The 19269-nt window shown below is 42.5% G+C and overlaps 1 protein-coding gene across 1 annotated transcript in view; it reads left to right on the forward strand.

Annotated features, from left to right (window-relative positions):
• The first annotated feature begins 897 nt into the window (after window positions 1–897).
• The window catches only part of LOC133507720 (band 4.1-like protein 1), a 101456-nt gene continuing 83084 nt past the window's right edge, over window positions 898–19269 (forward strand). The window contains exon 1 of the mRNA XM_061833065.1: window positions 898–1034. The gene's annotated coding sequence lies outside the window, so the exon portion shown is untranslated. The remainder of the gene's footprint in view (window positions 1035–19269) is intronic.

Below are 19269 nucleotides of genomic sequence, written 5' to 3' on the forward strand. Positions count from 1 at the left end.
GTCATTGGGATAGGCTCGGGTACCCCTGCGACCCTTGTGAGGATCGGCGTCTTGGAAAATGGAGAATGGAGACAAAAGAGGTGAAAGCTTTTACAAAGCCACAGGCCATCATAACTAATCACTGATCATGTCATGCTGTGGCCACCAATGGAAGTGGTTCCCTTGTGCTTATTGACGATGTGACTGCTAATCAAAGCATCAGGATGAATTCTGAAATGTTGCGAGCAACATTATCGGCTCACATTCAGCCAAATGCGTCATTGAATGGTCCTTCACAGTGCAGATGAAAAAGATCCCGATGCACACTGCAAAAGCAACCAGGGAGTTTTTTTTTTTTTAGTGCAAGGAAAACCAGTGAGTGCAAGAATGTTATGGTAAAACTTGGATTATCCTCCAAAATAAGATCTTGATCAAACAAAGACCAGATAGGTGCACATATCTTATCTGCACTGCATGTTTGCGCTTCACAGAGTGGTTTCCCTTAGGAAAAAAAAAGTTACCGTGGCTGCTGTAAATCCAACTGGCTCATGAATGGGAAAGCATTGAAGGTTGTGATGTTCGAGTCGGTGATGCAAGCAAAGGGAAGGCGCTGACGTCACAGCCCCCTTCTGATGTAACGTGGGCCAGCCTTTTATGAAATATTTTAATTTCAAAACACGGGGGCGAACTGAAAGCAAAATGACCCCCACTCGTCGCACTTATTGACGAACCTTGCCGGTGGACATTTATTGGGGAAAATAGAAAGAAAGATTTTTTGGTATTCCACTCAAGTGAGAAAACTGCATGCATGCGTGTTTTTCCTTGCTGCGTCCCTCCATCTGACAGCGTCCCTCCCTCTTTTTCTATCCTCCTCCTCTCTCTCTCTCTCTCTCTCTCTCTCTCTCCCTCTTTTCACCGGCAAAACACGCACGTACGTCCAACAGACGCGCTGCTGCCCTTCTTTCTGTCTTTGTTTTTATTTTTCACCGCGGAGAATTGACTTCCTCCTTGTGCAGCATCCACCCTGCCCTCCCCTTGAATGTGGTTCTAACAAGGTATGTTGATTATTATTTTATTAACCTCCCGTGCACCCTTTCGTTCGTGTCGTCATTATATCCGTGAAATCTTTCCGCTGAGTTGTTGCCAGCTGCCTCCTTATTTACGAATTATGTGAACACACGTGATGTGATGTGTTCATGCCGAGGGGAAAAAAGGGGTTAGAGGGGGTGTGGGGGCGAGGGTTGGATGTTACCAGTCCTGTGGAAATGACTTGACAACGTGTGTGGACTTTGGCTTTGCTTGTTTATCGACCTCTATTGGAGGAGGAATGACATGGTAGGAATGAATGCACGACGGTGCTATCGAGTGGCAACAATTGGGCCGCCTGTATTTTATTGTTGACATCATCATGCAGGCTATCGGAAGTTCCTCTCCGCGGGGGCGCAGGTGCTTGGCTGTCAGCTTCTATGGTCCTGATCGAGTTGCGTGCAGCTTCACCGATCAGCTGTTGCAGTGTGCTCCTAAGCCTGTCAAACACACCCACTTGCAACGACACACACCCACACGAACACGAACTCGCGCACTGCTCAAACCTGCAAGCAGCACACTGTGGAGAAATTCTATTTGCTGCATTCACAGACATGCTCAGGCTTGTCAATGTGTGACGCCTGATTGTTGTAGTGCATTTTTTGTTGTTGGTGTGCTTTCATCTTGATCCATAAATATGGTTCTCAGGGGTTTTATTGGAGCATATGGTTCATTTTCATTTAATCTGATCAATAACAGTAAAGACGTGGCCTGCCGGGTTTCCTTTTGAAAAATTTATTGATTTTATTGATAACATTATTATTATTATTAATATTTGGCAGTTGTTATCAATTCAAAGGTCATTGTAGTTATTTCTAAGAAAGGTAAACAATATCCCCAAGTAATAGTTTGCAAACTTTTAATTCCATAATATCTTGCCTGTTAAGTGTTCAAAATGAAGTCTCATGATTTCCAATGTTTTCTGAAGATAATAATAATATTATTGGGTACACAGTTTGTGATTTTTCTCCTAAAGTTCAATATGCACTTGTGTACCAAATGCCATACAGTAAATTTTCTAAAATTGATATTACAGTGATTAAATTAATTTTCCACTCCATCATGGGATTTTAGTTAATGTCGCACAGTATTTTGTAAAATTAGCCATATGGCTCCCATGGAATGTTGAACTGTTGCTGTAATAAAGATTGTTAATCCCTAATGTTCATGAACAATCAAGATTTTTGTAACATGAACAGTATGTGTTTATATTACTTGTAGTTCATTGAATGATGGTCTTATTTAAGTCTGGTGCTACATTTATGTTGCATTTTATTTTCATGAAACCTTTGACTGTGACTTGTGTGTGATAGAGTGGCATCCTGTCATGACCAGAACACGAGACTTAACCCAAAATACAGGACTCACGAGACCAGGTACAGTTCGGGAAGTGTCTTTATTCAGTCCAAGTTCGAAACACAGGCAGGCAGTCCAAAGAAGCAGCAGTACCAAAGTCAGCAGGCATGAATGCAGGGTCGTTAACCAGGCAGGGTTCGGTACACAGAGTAGCAAGGACATAGCCAAAGGGTTGCAGAATGTGACATAGTAGTACAACAATCTAGCAAGGACCAGACCGCACGCGTGGCAATATATACATGACCGTAATCACCAAAACGAAACGCAAATGAGCGCATCTTCTCAGTGGACCAGGTGCGTGCTACATCGGGAACAGACACACCCATGAGAGGGATAATCTAAAAAGAAAAATCCAGAAATCACAATGTATGATTAAAATATGATAATTGTACTACATGGTATGGGATAAATGTAACTGCACAATTGACGGAAATGTTAACATTTACTGTTATACTTGTTCCCAGCATGGATTGTAATTCTTGGCTCCACAGTGATTAATCATTTCGGTGTAAATACAAACAATGTGGCACCTTTGCCCAAAGGGCTTGTTGAATATGCGTCGAATGATACATTTGGTTTTGGTAGTAGTAGCAGTAGGTTTCCATTAGAGGAAAAAGACATTGTAGAGATCAAGCGAGAGGAGCCAATTGCTGCTGTCGCAGGCCGTCACCTGCTTTCGGTAAGCTAATCAACTATTACTGAGCAAATAATGACTCACAGCTGGTCTATGAGCACCATGACTCCAGAATCCAATTCAGAAAATGTTCCCTTTTCAAAACGTAATAGGCCCAGAAAGGAATAACTGTCCGATAACGTGATCAAAGTCCTGAACTATAATGGCCAACCTATAACCTAAGTGGCCAATAACCAAGTAAGTAATTATGTTATTGGCTGGCTCTGGGCGTATTATATTTTAAAAAGAGAAAGTTTACAACATGTTGGACCGTTATTACATGATGGGCTCAGGTATAACATGATGGGCTCAATTATAACATTTGCAAAGCAGGCCCATAATGTTATAACCAGTCAATAATATGAAATGTTATTATGTTACTGGCAAAAAGTCATTATTATTGTCCATTTATGTTGTTATGAGCCTGTCACATTTGAAAAAGGGCTAATTTGTCACATCGTGGGCCATTAGTACGGTATGGGCTTCAATTGGTGATTCTTTGTCACTCAAGCTCTCTTTCCATTAATGCCATTGGAGAGAGACTCGTTATGTTATTGCAATACACCACAGCAACGTTCCCTTAAATTTATTTTGTCTGTGCAAACACAATAAGATCCTGAGCGGTCACTTTGACCACTCTGAGTGAGCAACATCAGTCATATCCCCCTTTGTTTGTCTTGCTGTAAAACTGAATTGTTGCTTGCACCATATTCTTTTGCAGTGAATGCTGACAACTGAATGGTGATCCCAAACAGTTTGATGTTGAATGTTTTTTTTTGCACCCTGTATTTAAAATACAGAACTAGCTTTTTGTACTCTGAATTCTGTGCTTTCAGTAGTGATGAAGGTGTCCCAAGGTGGAACTTTAACATTACTAAATGATTGATTAAATGATCTGATTGAATTGAAAAAATTGATAGCTGACATAGCAAAGGTTTTCTGGTATACTCAAGTTCTTTGCCGTGTGATTGTGACTTTGTTAAATTTACAGCAGAGATGCATTTCTGTTGATGGCAAGGAGAACATTGTTGATGAGAACTTTTTCAATTAAATTTGCTTACCAATGTCAGCTTGTTCCTTTTCTCTTTGGTACTCTCCCCCAAGGAAGTAAACTTTTGCATGTCCAGGCTGATTGTAAAAAGACAACAGTGTAATCGGTCGAATGAGTAGTTGGGATCATTGATGCACTTGCATCCAGAGTTTGAAGAGGAACACATTCAAATTGTGCAACCCAGACAATTTACATGAAGCTCTTTGTCTTAACCGTTGTGCACTTTTGTCATTACCATTATATAAAAAAAGCATACAGTATTTCAAGAGGCCACAACCATCTGCTCTGTCAGTAAGGATGGTCTTGGTCGATATTGGGACAACTGATCATTATACCTTTTAGTGGCTAGAACAAGTTAGATACTTATGAGAAGATTTTAAACAATATTTTGATGCGGAGCAGCACAGTGACAATGCCCTCTCCCCTGTCTTGGACAAGTTTTCTCCAGGTCCTCGAGCTTCCTCCAACATTCCAAAAGCAAAGACTCTCAACTGCCCAACTGTATGAATATGGGCAGGAATGGTTGTTTGTTTGTAGCCTCTGGACCTTCCCCATATGGAACCCATACAGTTGGACATGCAGAGTAGTCTAACAATACTCATTAGTTTTGTTGCACTTGGAAACACAAATGTGGCTAGATGGATACATGAGCTTTGCCCTTGCCCTAATGTTGGTGCAGTCCTGTATAACAATGTGCATTGAGTAAAAACTGCTAGCAATCCATTTTTTTATATGCAGACTCCAATCATTCGATGTTGTGCGTACTCTACTAAACCTCTTTGTTAAATTATTAATTTCATTGCTCAAACGCTTTGTTGTCTGATAGCAACACACACGCACGTCTGCTGCGTCAGCTTTGCCCTGTCAGCATGCATTCAACTAATGCATCTAACAGCCAAGAAACCTGGCACCAGCATCTTTTCTGTATGCTCTTCAGCATCTCACTGTAATCTTTGACTGAACGCAGTGCAAAGCGTCAACATGAACGTGACTATTGCTTTGCTATGGCTCTTTAAAATGGTTTTATTGTTGTCTGTCCATGCATTTGAATACCCGAGAATGTTACTAAAACTCTAAATTTGCGATGGAAATCTATGAGGTTTCTTTTTTGCATGCACACTTTGGTTTCCAATGTTCCTGTCATATATTGCATGCATGGCACATTACACATTATACCTCAAGACGTGCAGAAATATATTTTAATGTGTGGGGTTTCCTCAGGTGTGCTCTATTTGATGTCCAGATGAGTTTGTGTTGGATTAAATATTAAAAAAGCACATCCTTCTACTTGGTCTTGGAAAGACAATTTATAAATAACATCCATCCATCCATCCATCCATCCATCCATCCATCCATCCATCCATCCATCCATTTTCTTAGCCGCTTATCCTCACAAGGGTCGCAGGGAGTGCTAGAGCCTATTCCAGCTGTCAATGGACAGGAGGCGGGGTACACTCTGAACTGGTTGCCAGCCAATTGCAGGGCACATCGAGACGAACAGTCGCACTCACAATCACACCTAAGGGCAATTTTGAGTGTCCCATTTATGTTGCATGTTTTTGGGATGTGGGAGGAAACTGGAGTGCCCGGAGAAAATCCACACAGGCACAGGTAGAACATGCAAACTACACATAGGTGGGTCTGGGACTGAACTCGGACCTCAGAACTATGAGGCCAACGCTTTCCAGCTGCTCCACCATGCTGCCTAAATAAAAACATTATCATTTCAATTGGTTTTCACCTAGTTTGGGATTCTGGTATTGTAGAAAGCTCATCAGGTTGCACAAATACTTAGACCTCATGTGGCGATGGGATAGACGATAAAACCTCTTGAGCCTCATCCCTGCTTGTGCAAGTGTTGTACTGGAAGTAGGTTACCTCCTTGTATATAACACCATGTTAAAGCTTTGCTATTTCATTGGACTACAGCATTCATGATCACTGTGCAAAAAAAAATCTCAGCTGGATACAATAGATAATCTCTATCAAACATTCTTTTTTTTTTTTTTTTTTTTTTACAAACTGGCTACAAACCCAACATCGTATTGGGTGGCTACCCGCCTCCAGTAGCCAAATCCGAAAGACAACTCCTGCGGCCCGTGAGATCGACGCTATCGCAGCTCCGTTCAGGCTGGTGTCACAAGGTCAACAACTATCAGCATCGATCAACAACAACATCATCGATAAATGCCCATTGTGTGATGTCGCCCCCCACGATATGCATCATCTTGTCAACTGTGCTCAAAAACCGACCACGCTGACGGTGGAACACCTGTGGAGTGCCCTGGCTGGTATAGCTCACTTTCTGACCTTGATACGGAATAACGACCGTCGTACTTGGCTACAACAACAACAATCATACATTCGTCCTCCAAGGATAACAATGCTCAGTTAACCTCTCTACTATGTCTTGAAATACTTCATTTGAGTTGGTGGAACATTTGAAAAGCAGGTGACAGTCATGTGCATTTAGAGGGCGGAGCTCGAGTTGTTACACAAAATTTGCGTTTTCTCTAGCGGTGATGCAAAGAGTCTCGATTTCAAGATTATGGCCGAGAAACTGATGAAGTCATATAATGCTATAATGCTGCAGGGAGTGTTTGAGGGACCAAAAGTTTTCGGATTCATCTGCTCGCTTACTGTAAATGCGTTCCCTGTCACATGTTGCATTCATATGGACACATTCTGACCTGTTGTGATGTCACAAAATACCATCAGAAGGCCTTCCCCCATTTTCACGGAAAAACGATTCAAACACATATTTAAGATTAGAACCGTGTGGGATTTGTTTTTAATAATTGCACTTCAGAAAGAAATTCAAATTTTAGTATGTTTCATCAGATTACTTTCGTCTTTTCATAGTTGTGCTTCTGACCTGGATCTGGATTTCAAATTTCAACCGTTTCCTCTTGGCAGAGGGTGTGGCTCGATACGTTACTTAGTTGTGTTCTCTTTTCAAAGGGAGATTTGTTTTTAATAGACAGCTCTTTTATTTAATCTAATTAGATTATGAAGAATTACTAAAACTAATGTAGTGCCCAGTGAGTGGATGCAGTATTTCCATGTAATTGATTATGAATTTGAAATTTAACAGTGAGAATGTATGTATAACCACCCCAGCAATAATGCTGTTGCTTTATTATTAGTATTAGTGGAAATTAATCAAAGGTTGTTTTTTTTTTCCAAATCTGATTACCAGTTTCAGTCTTTTTGGTGGATATTCAGAAAAAAATAAGATAGTCTTCCATTCTTTTTTTTATTACCTTTGACTAATATCTTTATAGCGGCATGGCGCCTCAGCTGGTAAAGCGTTGGCCTCACAGTTCTGAGGTCACGAGTTCAATCCCAGACCCGCCTGTGTGGAATTTGCATGTTCTCCCCGTGCCTGCGTGGGTTTCCTCCAGGCACTCAGGTTTTCTCCCACATTCCAAAAACATGCAACATTAATTGGACACTCTAAATGGCCCCTAGGTGTGATTGTGACTGCAGCTGTTTGTCTCAATGTGTCCTCCGATTGGCTGGCAACCAGTTCAGGGTGTACCCCGCCTCTTACCCGTTGACAGCTGGCATAGGCTCCAGCACTCCCTGTGGCTCTCGTGAGGATAAGCGGTGAAGAAAATGGATGGATGGATATCATCTTTATACAGCATCAGTGCTTTTCTGAGGGGTGGTGGGGTGGAACTTTACCCCAAGCAACAGCAGTAGCTTAGCTCCTCTCCTCCACTAATTCTCCTTTCTGTTGTATATCTACTGTCTCTCATGTGGTGCAGCAAAGATACCCAAAAGAGTTTACTTTATTCCCGTCTCAGTCACAGTAAGGCTGACCTTCTTAGAGAGTTGGTTTATGTGGCAAAAGGGGCAGACAGGCAGGCTGGCACATCTGCAATGTTGTTTACTCTGCCTTTAATGCACGATGGTGTGAAAATGCGTGTTACCACAGCTATACTACAGTATTGCGATAATTTTCATCAGGCGTCCGGATGGTGTGTTCTAATACATTCACATTTTGTCATGGTTTCGTAAAAGCAAATATTATTTTAAAAGCATGTTGCAATATACACAATGAATGAGTGGTAAGTAAATCCACCTCACAGTTTTGGGGTTGGGGATTCAAATATGGGCTTCTTCTGGGGAGTTTCCATTTTCTTTCTGTGCTTGCATGAGGTACTCCAATATCCTTTCTCATTTAAAAAACATGCATGTAATGGGGTTTTGCATAACCTGCTACTGGGTAGGGACCAGTACAGGGTGCAATTTGATTCTCGCCCAAGGTCAGCTTGAATAAGTTTCAGGTCGGTCGTGACCCTAGTGAGGATAAATGAAAATGAAAAGGATGTTTTCAATGTCAGTCTATTGCTGATCATTTTATGTGACTCAGAATATCTAAAGGGTGATGAATGAAAATACTGGACAGTTTGCATGTACTCCCCATGCCTGCATAGGTTTTCTCTGGGTACTCCGGTTTCCTCCCGCATCCCCAAAACATGCATCAATTCGAGACTCCAAATTGCTCTTAGGTGTGATTGTGAGTATGACTGGTTGTTTGTCTCTATCTGCTCTATCATGCGATTGGCTGGCAACCATTTCAGCGTGTACCCCATCTCCTGCCTGAACATAGCTGGGATGGGCTCCAGCACTCCCGTGACCCTTGTGAGGATAAGTGGCTAAGAAAATGGATGGATGCCAGTGACTGGGTCTGACTGACCTGCATCCTAATAAGCTATAATTACATGAAACGAGATATTTGAAGAACATTAGTCACGTTCCAAATCATGCGGTTGTTAAGCAAAAACATGGGGAAAAATGTATTAAGTACCTCATGTTGTAAAGTGTGATGCTTTTTTGACCCTTATCCTAAGATCACAGCTCTCAGTGTTCACTATAACAGGTGCAAGATGGTTGTTTCATTTTGATTTGACCTGAAACAAATAATTTTTAAAAGTTCGTGGACGCATTGTTTGCTGCAGATGACGAGATACACATGTGACTCCCAGTCCCGTTTGACCTGTCACGCTTCTCAACTTGTCAAACAGGTTGGATAATACTTGCACGCATTACGCACCTCGTTCTGTACACTCAGTGCGTTTCAGTCTTCTGTCTGTGCATGCACATGTGGCTTTTAGTTTTACTTCACCTTTTTGGTTAAAAATATACCACGGTACTATGCAAACACTATATGTCCAAAAGTATTTACTCACCTGCTTTGACACACATATGAGTTTAAGTGATTTCTCATACTAATATCATGCTGGTCTACCCTTTGCAGCTTTCACAGCTTCAAATCCTTTGGGAAGGCTTTCAACAAGATTTAGGATTGAGTTTATAAGCATTGATGCCATTCTACCACAAACATATTTATGGGATCATGCACTGCTTTTGGGCAAGAAGGGCTGACTCACTGTCCATTCGAAATTAACCAAAAGGTGTTCTCTCGCGTCGAGGGCAGGACTCTGTGCAGGCCCTTCAAGTTCTTTCACATCTGACCATTCATGTCTTTATGCACCTTGCTTTGTTCACTGGCGCACAAACAATCCCCAAACTAATATTAATATTTTGGGCATTTCCAATTTTGTGGAAGCAGTTTGGAGATGGTCGCTTCCTGTTGCATCAGTGCACAGATCTAGGTTCATTAAGACATGGACAAGGGAGTTTAATGTGGATGAATTCGACTGGCCTGCACAATCCTAACTTCAACCTTATAGAACATTTTGGGTGAATTAGAGGAGAGACTGAGAACCAGGCGTTATCATCCAACATCAATGTGTTACCTCACTGATGTACTTCAGGAAAAAAATTTCAGAATTTCCCATAAACACACTCATAAACTTTGTGGGAAAAAAGAAGAGTTCAAGATGACATAACTGCAGAGGGTGGATTTATGTCATATTAACCCTATGGATTAAGAATGGGATAGCCCTTAAAGTCATATATGAAGCAAGGCAAGTTCAGTGGATACTTATAGGAATACAGTATAGTGTATCTGATACTGACACCTTCACACATGGATAACACAGAATCCATCTGTTTTTTTTTTTTAATATTTCCTCCACTGGATAACAAATCAGATTTAGCTCTTAGCATTTGGTTTGATTTGGTGCAATTTGCTTGAAGCCAAGGTATGAAAAGTGAGACTGGTTGCTCGAGATGCAATACTTACTGTATCTTTACAAGAGCTGGCAATCTCACATCACTGGCGTTCATGCAGCTACCCTTGAATCAGTTCCCATGCTAGGTGGATAAACTCCACTCTGCTCATTCACTGAAAAATGAAAAGCCTTAATCCGATAGGTTGTGTACTATACCTTGAAAATTTGAGGTTAATCCCATATCATTTAATGGTGTTTTGAGAAGATTTTTATCGGAAAATATGAATTTTCATAGACGCCGCCATTTTCGCATGTCACATGACCTACTTGCACAGATGTGATGTACTCTGTGCGTACGCAAAGAAATCATGGCCGATTTGTAGTAACATCACATGCATTACCACCACCACCAGACAAGTGAAAAGGCCCTACAGTATCGCAAAATTTTGCCATAATTCGGATAGGAATAATCCGAGGAAGGCACGGTGGCAGAAAAAGAAACATTTATGGACCCAGTGGCTAGCGAAGTGTGGTCACCCTGAGCCATCCGACAAATGGGCTAGGCTATGCAGTGAACATTTTATCCACTGTTACATGTGAAATTTGACTAACATCCTCTTTGCTCAAACCAGCAAAATGCGACAAGGCAGTTGTATTGCGTTTAATACAATTTAATCACACACACAACCATACAACACAGACACGATAAAATAACGAACACAAAATAGAAGTTCAAAGAAGGAGTAGTCGAGCCAAAAGGGCGAATACTCATCAACGTTGAATGAATGTTCTTTCCAGCGAATATTCCAAGTTAGTGAATGTTCCAGAAATGTCCAAAAGTCCAAAGATGAAAGACTGCAGGCGTCCGTGTAGATTGTTCCATCCAGTGTACTTTGTCCCAAAGCAGCGGTGCGGAATGAATAAGCCCAATTGACGGTCATTCTCGTCCTTATATAGGCACTCCTCGGAACATTCCAGAATTCCGCATCACAAACGATCCGTGTCAAAACAACTTAGAAGTATTGATTGATATCCTGAGCAGGACAAAGGGACACAACAGCCACTACTGCCCTACTTCCACCAAGCCAAAGTTCACTTCATTACCACTTGGAGCCCGGCCACCCTGTCGGCTGGAACAGCCACAGGTTCATATCTGTATGGACCTTATTCCTCTGTCTTCCCGATCAACTGATACTATTTCTTCATCAGATGAGGATAAATCTGAGAAATCAGCGCTGTTATTGTGTAGTAATTGATCTGTAACCAAGCTTTTTTTTATGCATATGATACATCACTTCCTGTTTTTGTCATGTGATCTTGTAAAAATAGTCAAAATGGCGCCAACCATACAAAAATGTGATGACTTGGATAAATGAGCGCATTAAAGTTATTATTTGCATTTCTTTTTGCTACACTTTTTCTGGATATGCTTATATTTACAACGGATAATTGGCATTTCATTGAGGTAAGCAATGAGTGGAGCATTCCTTTAATGCATATTTTTGGGATGTGGTAGGAAAGCGGAGTGCCCGGATAAAACCCACGCAGGCACATGGAGAACATGCAAACTCCACACAGGCAGAGCCGGGATTTGAACCCTGGTCCTCAAATGTGTGAGGCCAACCCTCTCGAGCTGCGCCGCTGTTCTGCCTTACTGAATACATATTGAGGTCCAATTTTTCCATCAACTTACATAGACTATAGTCATTGCGACCTAGTGCACAAAGCAAGGTTCATGATGACATTGATGCAAGAGTTTGGTGTAGATGAATTCAACTGCCTCAACCCAACTGCTCAGGATCCAACAACTTTGAGATTAATTAGAATGGAGACAGAGACAGACATTCTCATCCAACTGACCTCACACACTGTATATGCTTCTGGAAGAGTTTAGGTTTTGTGCTGAACAGTCATCGGTCAACACCGTGAAGAGATTGGGGCTTAGCCAAAAGATCTGAGTAATCCAAACTGGCTGTGATTCATGCTTCTGGATCGGATAAAATTAATAGTTTTGATGACCACCTTCTTGACGTTATCCATCTTTAACGACTTGCAACACAACACTCCTGGTGTAAAATACGGGAAAAAGTCCAAAATCTCATCCTCTATGTGCAGATAGCACTTTCTCTGTTAACATCGTCACAGCACTCACCTAAATAGGAGGATTGTCATGGCCAAAACACGAGGCTGAACCCAAAAGCACAACTCACAAGATCAGATACAGTTTGGGAGACGTCTTTATTCAATCCACAGGCGATACACGGGCAAGCAGTCCAACGAGGCACCAGCAAAAGAATCAGCGGGCATAAGAGGAAGGTCGAGAATGAGACAGTGTTTGATATACGGGATAGCAAGGGCGTAGACAGATGGTTGTGAGAACGTGACATGAGTCCAACGATCTGGCAAAGACCGGACTGCACGTGTGAGCCGTAATCACTGAGACGATGCGGTGGTGCGCCCATCTGCTTATTGGAGCAGGTGCGCGCCCCATCAGGGACCAACATCGGGGACCGACACACCCATGACAGACCCTGGAGGAGTCGACCACGAACTGGGAAGGGATCCACAAACGTTCCTCGGGACCATAGCCTTCCCAGTCCACTAGGTACTGTACTTCCCTCCACTGACGGCGCGACGACAGGAGCCGTCGTACAGCGTGGACAGGGCCCCTGTCAACCATCCGGGAGTGGAGGAGGGGGTCCGGCTGGTGGGACCAACGGAGACATTTGAGTCAGCTTGAGCTGGTTGACGTGGAAAGCTGGATGAATCCGCATCGATTTCGGAAGTTTCAGCCTCATAGTGACCAGGTTGATTACCTTCGTGATCGAGAATGGTCCGACGAACCTGGGAGCAAGCTTCCGTGATTCCACCCGGAGTGGAAGGTCCTTCGCTGACAGCGTGACACGCTGGCCCACTCTGTAATCCGGTGCCATCACCCTCTTACGGTCCACTGCGACCTTCTAGGAGCGTCCCTTGTGCAGAAGCATCCTATGGGCTTGCTCACAGGTCCGTCTACAGCGTCTCACCATGGCCAAAGCTGATGGCACCGACGAGTCAGAGTCTATAGATGGGAAGAAAGAAGGTGGATAGCCGAGCATGACATGGAACGGGGACATACCAGTGGATGCAGAAACAAGGGAGTTGTGTGAATACTCGACCCAACTTAAAGGAAGACTTTCCCCCAAATTATAGGAATGGGAGCACACATTAAAAGTTAGTAGATGAGGGTTCATTGTTTCTTTTCCACAGATTTCACTATGAAACTTCTCTCAATTGGAAAAGTATTATCGAAATTTCTCCCTTGCTCAGACATTCAGATGGTTGATGGATGTTGTGTGGGAAGACACGATGGGAGTGGGTGTGAGAGAGAAGGATACAGAAGATTGGATTACATGGACCAAGATGACGCGGTTTGGCAACCCCCAACGGGACAAGCCAAAAGGGAAAGAAGACTGCCCCCCAAGTATAAGGGCAGCATGGTGGTGCAACTGGTTAGAGCGTTGGCCTCACAGTTCTGTGAACTGGGACTCAATTCTCGGCACCACCAGTGTGGAGTTTGCATGTTCTCCCCGTCCCTGTGTTGGTTTTCTTCAGGCACTCTGGTTTCCTCCCACATTCCAAAACATGCATTAATTGGGGACTCTGAATTGTCCATAGGTTTGAATGTCATCAGCACCTTCTTCAACCTCTTAATTGTCATCAGGCAAGATTTTGTCAAAAAGAGCTTTGTCCTGATCATATTTGTTTCCGAACTCACTGTCTTCCCTGCAGTCAGCAATCAACAATTCAGCTTCCATTTTCACAATTCTCTTATTACACAGAGTAAGCATACATATTTCTTCCATATCAAAGGTCATTGAAGCAGTTTTACAAATGTTTGTTTCCTCTTTCTTGGTGTACCACAGCAACAGTGTTCTACAGAACAAAAAGCTTGTATCAATGTTTTGTCTTCAATATTTTTGATGAAGAGAGACTTTAACCTTGAACTCTATCAAACTAAATCTCTTGGAGGAATTTGTTAAAATATGACCACTATAAAAGCGAAATGCGAGGTAAGAATTTAAAGTGAATTAAAAATGCCAGATTAACTGTTGGGTTTAGGTTATACCTCCAAAAGATGTTTTTGTTGGTCTTTGGCCATTACATATGCCTCGCAATTTTGGTAGCCCTAGGTAAAACGTAACGCTGGTGTGCTTTTTTTGTTTTTTTTAAATAAAATTGTAAGGAGGCACAGTGTCCAACATATACTTAATCTCTTTCCTTTTATGATTTCCTGTACTTTGAGTTTCCCTCATCAAGTCTCTGTCTCCCCTTTCCTCCCAAGTACAGGCCAGCTTGTCTCTCTGATCACCTTGGCTGTCATGGTCTGGTCTTCTTGAAGCTCCTCTTTGCTATAGAGAGCAAGTTTCACCTCTTATTGAAAAGCAACACAAAACGTTTCTTTTTGAGCTTCCAGCACATGGTTCTCTGCTCTATCTTTGTCTTCATAATCCTCCTCCTCACCACCAGAGTCAGTTTACACACTACTGACCTCTGTTGTCCTGCCACAGTCTGCCTTCCCACCGAATTGCAGTAAATAAGTTCCTTCAGATTACATTGTCTGCACAAGATGTGATCCACCAGCGTGCTCCTCAACCCGCTCTTGGTGATCACCATATGTTCCTGCCTTTTCCAGAAGAAAGTGGTTACAACAGCCATTTCCATTGTTTTTACAAATTCTTTCACTATGTGTCCCTGAAGTTTTTGGATCCTGAACTAACCCACCACTTTTTCATCAGCCCTCTTTCCTTACCCAAACGCCCCCATTACAATTCGCACCAGTCACGGCTCTCTTTTTGTCTAGGGTACTCAGAACTACTGCATCTAGTGCCTTCCGCAATTTCTCTTTTATTATGTAGGTCAGATCCTACCAATTTGTTTTTGATACTGTGTACTCGCAGCGTTAGGTTTGACAAAATTGTTTCAAATGGATTACCACATATGCTCTAACGTTCATCTGACATTTACAAATATCCATCCATCTTCTTTGCCGCTTATCTTCATTTGGGTCGCGGGGAGTGCTGGAGCCTATCCCAACTGTCAACGGGCAGGAGGCGGAGTACACCTTGAACTGGTTGCCAGCCAATTACAGGGCACATAGCGACAAACAGCCACACTCACAATCACACCTAGGGACAATTTAGAGTGTCCAATTAATGTTGCATGTTTTTGGGATGTGGGAGGAAACTGGAGTGCCCGGAGAAAACCCACACAGGCACAAAGAGAACATGCAAACTCCACACAGGTGAGGCATGGATCGAACCCAGGTCCTCAAAACTGTGAGGCCAATGCTTTACCAGCTGCTCCACCGTGCCGCCCATTTACAAACAGCATATTGTAAATACCAGTGCTGTAGAAAATGCACAAAATGTTATGTTTGCTGATCCACCATCTTCACCATCTTAACAAATATCTGACAGCAAATGTGTTGCAGCTTTTTTTTCAGTTCTAATCTTGGTGTCTAAATATAAAGATGAATGGTTCTATACTAACAAAAAGTGTAGGTGGCCCGCGGCTGCATGAATGCCTTGTTGTCTCTGTGCAAAAGAAGAGTTGTGGGTTTCAGTCTTCAAAGATTTGGTTCTTCTCCTCTGGTGTCTGGGCTGGCATTATAGTTCAGTCCCAATTCAGTCATTCATCGGTCTTACAGTCGAAACGATCTGTGTTTGAATCTTATGTTGGTGCATTTTGCGTTGCCTCTACATGTTATGCAAATGTGTGGCAAGTAGTTTTGAAATCCAAAAGTTGACACACTTTTTTATATGCTTTTTGCTCTGTGAATGTTTATGGTCTGGTCAGTAAAAACATGGAAACACAATTTCTATGGTATTAGTTTAAAAAGATTCTTCAGCATGGTTTATTTTTTAATGGTGGGCCTTGTGTTTTCCCTTGCTTGATGATTAGCTTCATACATGCATCTTGTAATTGTCACAGTACTTATAGGTAACTTCAGACTGTCATCAATCTCCCTGGAGCAATTTGTTGGCTAAATCTTTGCCATTCTGGCTATTGTTCGGTCCATTCGAATGGTATTCTTGTATTTTCTCTCATGTCTCCATCATATTCTACACTTCTTTGAGGGTTTTCGCATCTCCAATAAAAATTTTATTAAAGCATGCCATTCTGAACATTGTCAGGAATGACCCATCTTTGTCAGGTTTCCAGAGAGATTTGCAGGCTCAACATGGGCCGTCTTCATCCTTAAATAAGTTCCCCCTGAATGATACCTTGTTTTTAACATAATGAATGAGGTCACTGATTGGACTCCCGACTGCTAACCCTAACTCTAACTCTAACCCTAACCCTAACCTGATGGGGTCCGGCCCACATGCGAACCAAAACCACGGGCATCGCCGCGACCACCACCACAGGGACACCGACGGAAATGGGCACAGGAGAATGGACCGCGCATTTCCTTCCCGTCCTGGGGGAAGGGGCGCTCGCCCTGGACACCAGAACGGGAAGGCTCAGTTCCCCTCACCTAACCCTAAACCTTCAGACAAACCTTCAGACAAAGGTTCGGCGGTCGTCGTCATGGGCAGAGACCAATACATCCAGGAAGGTGAGAGACAACTACAGGACCAAACTTATTACAAAAAACTACCAAAACCGATCTTTTGCGACACCATCCCAATGGTGACACAGATTATCAAGAATCTGAAAAAGAAAAAATTTATCACGGCCAAACAACAAACCTATCTGATTGGAAGCTCAGAGCCACGCCAACGCAAATTTTACCTTCTCCCCAAAATTCACAAGGACCCGGATAAGTGGACGGTTCCCTTCGAAATCCCACCGGGGCGACCGATCGTGTCAGATTGCGGCAGCGAAACCTATGCCACAGCAGAGTTCATAGACTTCCACTTAAACCCGCTATCAATAAAACACCCCTCCTATGTTAAAGACACCTACCAATTTGTAGACCTGGTCAAAAAATTGCAAATACAAGGTGACTTCTTCTTTTTCACCATGGATGTAGAAAGCTTGTACACAAACATTCCCACTGAGACAGGTATGCAGGCGGTCCGGAAGATACTTGACAGGTACCCGGACCCCGAACGACCGGACACAGAACTCCTCCAGCTCCTGGACATCAACCTGACCAGGAACGACTTTGTCTTCAATGAGGAATGCTACCTGCAGATCAAGGGAACTGCGATGGGCAAGAAGTTTGCACCGGCCTACGCCAACATCTTTATGGCCAACTGGGAGGAAGAGGTACTTGAGAAATGCAATAATAGACCAGTATGCTATTTCCGCTACTTGGATGACATTTTCGGTATTTGGACGCATTCTGAACAAGAATTTGAACAATTTGTCGCCACATTAAACTCGCACGATCCCTCGATTCGACTCAAGGCCGAAAAAAATCCTAATTCGGTCAGCTTCCTAGACACCACGGTTTACAAAGGGCCGAATTTCCAACAGGGCTCAAAACTAGACATCAAAGTCTTTTTTAAAACGACAGACACACATGCGTTAGTGCACCGTACTAGCTTCCACCCGTCTCACATGTTTAAGGGAATAGTGAAATCCCAACTCCTGCGCTTCCACCGAATCTGCACTCAGGAAGCAGACTTCCATGAGGCAGTCAGAATTCTATTCAAAGCTCTACGTAAACGTGGCTATGGTAGAACATTTCTGAGACGGTGCCTTAAAGACTTCCTGCAAAGAAAGGACGTGACAACAGAAAAAATTATGCCATTTATCTCCACCTACTCCTCAGTTGCTAAACAACTGCATGGAAAAGTCAAACAAAACTTTGACAAACATCTGGGGGCAGTTAACTGGATGCCCAAAACCAGAGCTATCTCAGCTTACAGAAAGAACAAAAACTTGTCAGATTACTTAGTACGAGCAAAATTACAGCAGCTCAGGAGGAAAAAACCACAGCCGCTAAGCGTACACTTTTCTAAAAAACAATATGTTCAGAGTGCGTCTGACAAAACCATCTTTGAAATCCAACAACGCTTTTCGCCAGACTCATCCAATTGCGTGTACATGATATACTGCGAAAAATGCGGGAAAAAGTACGTGGGGGAGTCCAAAAACTCACTCATGACAAGAATTACCCAACACCGCTACAATGTTAACAACGGCAAAGAAATGACAACTCCGTTAGTCCAGCATTTCACCAAACATGGCGTCTCGGCCATGAAAATCTGCGGTTTAGAAAGAAACACCACTTGGACGGACCAGGCTCGCAAAAAGTCGGAAAGAAAATGGATCTACAAACTGAACACTAGGTTCCCGGGAGGTCTCAATATCAGCTAAACACCTAACAATAAAATCCAAAAACAAGGTAACTCAACTCGCGCATTCTTAATCCGAGAAAAAATAATACCAATAAAATTAACCTTAGCTAAACACCCACCTTGTGAGCCCCGTAAGACATAATAATTCAACTCCCCTCCTCAAACATTTCCCAGGGATCGCGTCAAATCAAATCTAAACACGTTCCTCGTCGCTTCTAAAACCTCAAACTTGACTTAAAAATAAATTACTATTAACATTGCGCTCACCGTTTACAAACTGAACACTAGGTTCCCGGGAGGTCTCAATATCAGCTAAACACCTAACAATAAAATCCAAAAACAAGGTAACTCAACTCGCGCATTCTTAATCCGAGAAAAAATAATACCAATAAAATTAACCTTAGCGAAACACCCATCTTGGTAGCTCCGGAAGACATAATAATTCAACTCCTCTCCTAAAATATTTCCTAGGGATCGCGTCAAATCAAATCTAAACACGTTCTTCGTCGCTTCTAAAACCTCAAACTTGACTTAAGAACAAATTACCATTAACATTACGCTCACCGTTTACCACTTTTTGACTCTTCCCCTCTTTTTTCTAAAAAAATAATTTGACTCTTAACCCCAAAAGAAATTGGCTTATAAATAATTTTTTTGATTAATCTTAAAATAATTTGATTAATCTAGAAACAAAATGGAGGATGGACGGTACCAAATTTTGGAAGGAGGTTGGCACGATAAAAT

The sequence above is a fragment of the Syngnathoides biaculeatus genome, chromosome 10, assembly GCF_019802595.1.
Source record: "Syngnathoides biaculeatus isolate LvHL_M chromosome 10, ASM1980259v1, whole genome shotgun sequence".
Classification (NCBI taxonomy): domain Eukaryota; kingdom Metazoa; phylum Chordata; class Actinopteri; order Syngnathiformes; family Syngnathidae; genus Syngnathoides; species Syngnathoides biaculeatus.